Source organism: Pteropus vampyrus, unplaced genomic scaffold (genome assembly GCF_000151845.1).
Source record: "Pteropus vampyrus isolate Shadow unplaced genomic scaffold, Pvam_2.0 Scaffold512, whole genome shotgun sequence".
Taxonomy (NCBI): domain Eukaryota; kingdom Metazoa; phylum Chordata; class Mammalia; order Chiroptera; family Pteropodidae; genus Pteropus; species Pteropus vampyrus.
In genome coordinates, this window is record NW_011889293.1 from 253153 (window position 1) to 260409 (window position 7257).

Sequence of the window (7257 nt, forward strand, 5' to 3'; positions counted from 1 at the left end):
CAGGTCTCGTTCAGGCCTTGAGGAGCCCCGCAGTGGTATGGAGAGAGACATGACATACGCAGCTGCCACACAGCGCTCTCACTGTGGTGACGACCACACGCTCCCGTTATGATGGCAGGGGCCACATCATTTCCCAGCAGAAAGATGCAGATTTCTTCTCAGTTCACACGTTACATAATCTCATAATTTCTCTGATTACAGGCTCCACATAATATGCAGTTTAGATCTCTTGTTTTCCCCCGTGTAAATTCTAAAATGAATACTGTCAAATTTTTTAAAAAAGAGATTTCTGAATTTTTGGTGTATAGCCTAAATTTGTAAAAGTGTTAATTTTATAGATAACCTTTAAAGAAATATAAATCACACAAATGACTAATACAGTTCTCTTAAATATGTCATGGTGAGTAGCTTTAATCCCATTATTTGAGAAATACTATTTATTTTTCTTCCAAAGCTTATATCGTGACTTATTAAGAAGGCGGGAAACAGTGTTATATAAATATAAACATATGTATCTTATAATTGCCTTTTACCATTGGCTGTTCGCCCAGGTAGTGAAAGATAAGCTACAAAACAAACCATGAACTTTTAAATAATGGAATAAAAGATAGATACTTAATTACCCAGCACTTAAATCATTTTGTCGTTTTATTGAAATTTGGAAATATTCTGTATATTGACTTCTTTTATCTTGTGGTTACTTCACTCATGATAATACTTAATATAAAAATTCGGAGTATGGTGGCATTTTATCCAAAAAAGAAAAAGCATGGCATGTCTGTGGATTTAGTTTCTTTGGTTACACAGTTGTTACCGGTCTTTCCTGTGAGTGAGAGGCTGCTACACTGGGCTGAGGAAGCTAATGTCTGTGTGGATGTGGAGGTTGTCTTGGGATGGTTTTGCCGTTAGCAGTGAAAAATGTTTTCCTTAGAGTTCTTGTGCAGCAGGCCATGGAAGAAAACACATTTTTATAATAAAGGTGATGAATTTAATCGCAGACTGGCAGCCAAATGGAAATTTGCAGACCTTGATACTGGGAGAAAATTGCCTATAAAGCAACTCTTGAGAGAACAGGCTTTAAATTTATCCACCCATTTCGACATTGAAGAGAACATAGGAATCACAGGATATTTTGCTTGGCCTGCTTAGTTCAGATGGATGGTACTCGAGTATTCTATTTAAGAGCTAGAGATGGTTTAAAGTTGCTTATGCTTTGTATGTAAAGCCTTTTGCAGTACATTTTTTGTATTTTATTAAATATCTAAAACTCTACTGCCTTTTTATATTTCAGCACATGATAAGCCTAATGAATTGAAATCTATTTAATATATTTGTGGTCACATGCTATGTAATTTGTATTTCTGCCATTTATATGATGAACTGCACAATCTTAAAGGATGCAAAATACTCTGGGTTTATAAGTAACATTCAGTTGATAGATCTGTCACATAAACTACCACTCTTTACTGTTTTACATTGAACTTAAACAATTTATAAAATTTAAACACAGACTGGTAATATTTCTATTAGGGGAAATCTAGACTTTGTCAACTTTTTACTGTAAGTGACTTAATGCTTGTCCTTCCCAGGAATAACCTAACCCTTCATCCAATATGTAGTATTTAAAGTGCTTAACCTTGAATCGTGGTGTATTATAGCATGTATTTTGAGGTGTAACCCCCCCCTACACACACACACACACACACACACACACACACACACACACACACACACACCCCACCATGATACACATTCTTGTTAATAGAATTTTTTGTGACTCTTGGAAAGAGACCAATCCAAGGATGGTAAATGTGTAAAATGTAAAAGTGCTAATGCGAAATAGAAAATAAAAATAATTCTTAATATACTTACTGGAACTACTGGGAATTAAAGGGAAAAAGTATTACTTCTAGGAAGTTATTAGACTTTGCTTGCATACACAACCCTGACGTGACAGATTATATTTTCTGAGCAGCATGGTACATTCTATAATAAGAGTGTGGTAAGTCTGTGTTCTCTTTAAGTATAGAATTAGAGAAGTGTTTAGTTTTAAAGTAAATACACAAATTTAATATTTGATGTCCAAGAAAGCAAAAGTAGAAGGAAGAAAAATGTTTTACAAATTCCTTTGTATTTAGAAAAGCTTATGGAGGCTGTGCACAAGACTGAAGAAGAAATAGTATTAATTTTCTATTGTTAAAATATGTACCAGCAATTGTATCTTTGTCATTAAAAGTAGTTCATTTAAATGACGTTAAATGCTAGATTGATTGTATCGTATCCATAGAAGTAAGCTTAGCATGGAATGTTGAATGTTAATTTAGAATGTTTAGCCATCTCTGAAATTTGCAAAGTTTAAAGTAAATCAGTTCCTCTGTTCCCTTATCAATGACTAGTTGCTTGGTCATTTGGTTTATTTGGCTTGGGTAAGCTGTGGTAAGTTTAGAATTCAGAGATAGAGCCCAGAGATAAATATACTTTATGCTAAGCCTTTGCAAGAGAAATAAAGTATAATTAATTATATTTTAACTCTGATGCTCCTGATCTAGTAAATCAGTACACAGAAAGCTTTATTTTCAGTTAAAGAAAAAAACGAAAATTTTATGTATTTTAAAATATAAGATGAAGGTAGAATAAGGTATATGGAATATATATAAATGACATGAAGTATATTAATATGTTTTAAGAATAGATATTTATATTTTTGCATAACATTGTATGTACAAGTATCACATACATGTAAATTTTAATGAAGTATTATGTGTATGGACGTGTATATATGTAATCTTTATTTCGTTAAAACTTTACTACTTTTCTGTAGCAGGCTGAGTATTGTTTATAAGCTGATACTATATTCAGTTCTCATAGATACTGGTGGAGGTTTACTTTTTAAAAAGGATTTCTTTAGTGATATGCTTAAATTTCACATCCAAATCTGTTGTGATGAAGGTAGCCACAATTTAGTTTAAGATTGTTTATGCCAAAGTCTGAAACACCTGAAGCACCTAGGATTTTTAGTTCTGGAAGGATTTTAGAATCAGATGTTTGAACAGTCACATCATTGACTTAGCTCAAGCCTACGGGACTGGCAGAGGGGAAGTGTTCACAGGAATATTGCAGTTTCAAGGTGAAGTATAAGATCCTTCCCTATTCTTTTTTCTGTTTCTGTGTAGATAGCTATTTTCAGGTATTGAATTGTAGTTACGTACGTATACGCTACAAGCCAGAATGTCCCCTCCAGCTTTCCTTCTTCCAAATTACTCATTTGAGGTTAAAATAATTTTAAATCCCAGAAAAGTGGTTAAATCAAAATAGGTCAGATCCTGGAGCAAAAAGCTCTTAACCTTTTTCAAAGAGTAGATATGGAAGAAGCACTATAGAGAATATTTGCTCCAAGTATCTAAGAGTCGTTTTTAATAAGCCAGATATACTTTGGGGTTTAGTTTGGAGTAGTTTGTAAGGTTTTCTTGGATTACATGGTTGAATATTTGAGGAGGAGCTTAGTAAAAATGATTTGGAAAAAAAATCAACCGTATCTTTGTTATATCTACCTCCACTTTGCCATTTATGATGAATTTACATGTGAGAAGTCATTTGCAAACAGTATTTGGTTATTTGGTAGATTCCCTTTCTAAGTATCTTTCATGTTTGTAGATTCTAGGGAAAGAGTAATTACACATTTTAGATGACTGATATTCATAACAGCAGATATTATCTTTCAGACTTATTCGTCAGGATACAAATATATAATTTTCCATTGCAATCATCATTGCTGATGCTCATAGGGATGTACGTATATCTTTCAGACACATATAGATTATTTTAATTTTTGTAGCAACCTTGTGAGCTGGAAATAACTTCATTTTATAGATGAAGGAATGGAGGCAGACTGAGACATCACAGTAGTTTTTTTTTTTTCCAAAAATTGTACTCTAGCACTTTGTTTCTCTATTCATCGAGGGTCAACCATGTAGTCAGCTGTTTTGTAAATTTCTTTAAAAAAAAAAGTTAAATATTCCCTAATGTGAACTGATAGTTTTGGTTAGTTCTAGACAAAGATAAAGGGGAGTCATAGTTTTCCTCATCTTTTATATGCATGTTACATTAAATTAGCTGCTGTGACTGCCCCTTCAAGAAAGGCGGTGGTCTGTTGACTGTGTAAACAGCTTGCTTGACTCGAAAGCGTCCTACTTTTCATGAGAGAACGGATAGCACAGCATACTCAGTGCAGGGGGTGTAGTAAGTATCTTCCCAAGCTTGTTCCGTGTGATGCTGACCGCCTGAATGAGTGTTCACTTTCTAGCAAGTCCTGATATTCTCATGTGCCTCTCGCTGAAGGTTCCTGCTCACGCCCGGGCACCTGTGAGTTGGCCTGGTTTGGAGAGATTTTATGGCCTTTTCTACTTCCCTCCTTTAAAAAAGTGTGCTGCAGGGTCTCACGGACCCTATGGAACCTACTGCCTATGGAATGACCTGACCGAAGATGGCAGATCTTGCTCCATTTAGTCTTCCTAGGAATGTTTGGTTCAAAACCCCTGTTAGGGAGAGATTCATCTCGAATGACCGGACTTCGCTCGTTTTCCAGTGTGCTGGTGGTGGTGGAGTGCTGTTTGAACTAAGGTTATTGTTTAGATATGGATTTACATCAGTAATGTCCCACTTGCCTCTCTCAAGGCAGGCCGTAGTGAAGACAGAATTTTCTTCTTAGAAATTCTGTTCATCAGGAAGTTTCTACCAGGAAAAATATGTATTGGTTTCAAGGAACAAATACGTAATTTGAATGGTAACTTGCATATCTTTAATCCTAAGTGTGGCTCCTCTAAAATACACAACTGTTCTTTGACCTCTGCTTTTGAGAAGTTTTTGAGTCAAGGAAGTACCTTGAGCAAGAAAAACAGAACCCCTTGCCTGGATAATCATAGGCATTGCTAAAAATAACAGTCTAGTACAGAGATGGAATTAGGAGTCCGAAAATTAAGGTTTGGGAAAAAAAAAAAATCTTTGAAGGGAGACAGAAGCATATATTTAAAGCTTTTTTTTTTTTTATGTATCAGATCCATCAACATAATTATGTATCATCAGAGTGATAAATATACATTCTTGTTTTTTTCCACTTTTATCCTCCTTTTGTTCATGATAATTAAAATGAAGGTTTATGCATCTAGAATCTAGTTTTCCTTAGCTTGGTCTTTCCTGCTATACAACCAGATGAAATCATAGAACTCTGGTGTTTACTCTCTTTAAAACTTGCTTCGTCTAGTGTTCAGGTCTGGGCGTTTATACCCCAGGCCACTCAGCCTCACCTATCAGTCACCTCTAGGCCTCTTGTCTCTTACCTGGAAACTAGTTCTTACTACTAGAATTGTGATGGCGTTGGGACCGTGTTGCTTAGTAGCTTGTCCCAGGCACCCAGCACAGTGCCTGATACCATAGAAAGATAGAACATGTTCAGTAAATAACAGTAGCTTCTTGAGCACCTACCTATTTTGTGCCAGACAGCCTATAAATGTGTTATTCCGTGAAATGTTTTTTTTCTGTCAGACTCAGAAGTTTAGGTCTAGAGCTCTCTCAGATGTCTTTACAGTTGAGAGTAAACATAGACCATGAAAAATTTAAATGACTTGTGAAGGACACACAGCAAGTTCCTGGTAGAGCTCAGATGAGAATCTCATCTGACTTTCTCGGTTTAATTTGGATTATACCATTCTTTCTTGACTTTATTACTGTATATGTATACACGTTTCCTTCTTTTTCTCTTTATTCATACAATCTCCAATTTCTGCCCTTCTCTCCATTTTTTCCTCTTCTCTGTCTCTTACTGTCTGCCATCACTGCCTTTTCCATTATCAAGACCACTTTCTCTAGCAGCAGCGAAATTTATTTTTGGTAGATGAAGCAGTCACGTTGAGGGTGTGAGTTAGAGTATGTTTGGGGTCAGACCTAGGCTCGATCCTGACATTTTTCACGTACAAGTTATGTGATCTTTGGTAAAGTGCTCAATCCCCAAACCTCAGTTTCCTAACTGTAAAATAGAGAGGAGGATAGTACGTACCTGTAAGAGATTCCACCTGACCAGACTGTAATGATAGAGTGCTGACCTCCAAGGCAGACTTTGAAGGGAGCCTCAGTACTTGGAAGGAAGTCAGACCTCCTCACTCTAAATTGCGAGTTTAGGAGATGCTGCCCCTTCCACCACCAGCCCTGCAGCTGTTCCATTTCCAGGAACAGGGCGCTGTGGCATTTAAGTCACCCCTGGGCAAGGGTAAGTCTGGACTACAGCAGAAATAGCTACAGAACAGTTAGCTGGACAATCTGTTTACAAAGGAGAATTCATTTTCCCCTGTGTCCTGTAGAGGTGCCTTCTTCTGTGGTGTCTGGTTGGTTCCCTGGGGGCTCTTTCACACGTCCCCTCTTGGAAGCCCATTTGAGAAGGGAGAATGCATGTCTCTTAATTTAGAAGGAAAAAGGAATGAAGAATCAACCTATTGATGCTTGAGTGAAGTTTCAAGAACGCTTTGTAGCTTTGCATGTTTTTGTGCTAATAATCTTAATAGGGTTTGTTTAAGTGGTCCCCCTCCCCCCAGGGATCTGGATGTTGGAGATATAGCAGAAGGCAAAAACAAAGCTATCTGCCATCCTGGAGTTTACATTCTTATGCAGGAGGCAGGGCAATAAGCAATAAATACATCTATCGTATGTTAGGCGGTGTGAATTATGGGAGTACACTGAACAGGATAAAGGGGATCAGAGTGTTCAGGGTGGATGGGGGCAAGTTGCAGTTTTAAATAGGGAGATCTGAGTGGGCCTTGTTGAGCAATTGACGTTGAAGCCAAGATTTGAAAAGGTAATGGAGTGAGCCATACTGCTCTCTGGAGAACAGCTTTCCAAAGGGAGGGAAGAGGCATTGCAAACTGAGGTCAGGACCCGCAGTTCTGTGTGTGGCCGTAGCTGTGAATGATATAGGGGGTGGAGGGCGTGGGGGAGGGGTAGGTTGGTTGGGAGAATGGGCGGACGGGTAGGAGGGGCAGGGTGGTGACAGGGAGCCTCCGAGGGTGTTGTGGGTCCTTGTAGACGGTGCGGACCTGGGTTACACTGAGAGGGGAAATCATGATTTGGATATTCTGAATTAGAGGTTATTTTGAATGTTGTTGAGATCCTCCATTTAATTTGTAAGCAGGCATTTTCTTTTTAATTTTTCAAAAATTAGAAAAGTAATACATTTGCATAGCTTTGATTCTCTCCCACAACTACCTACCC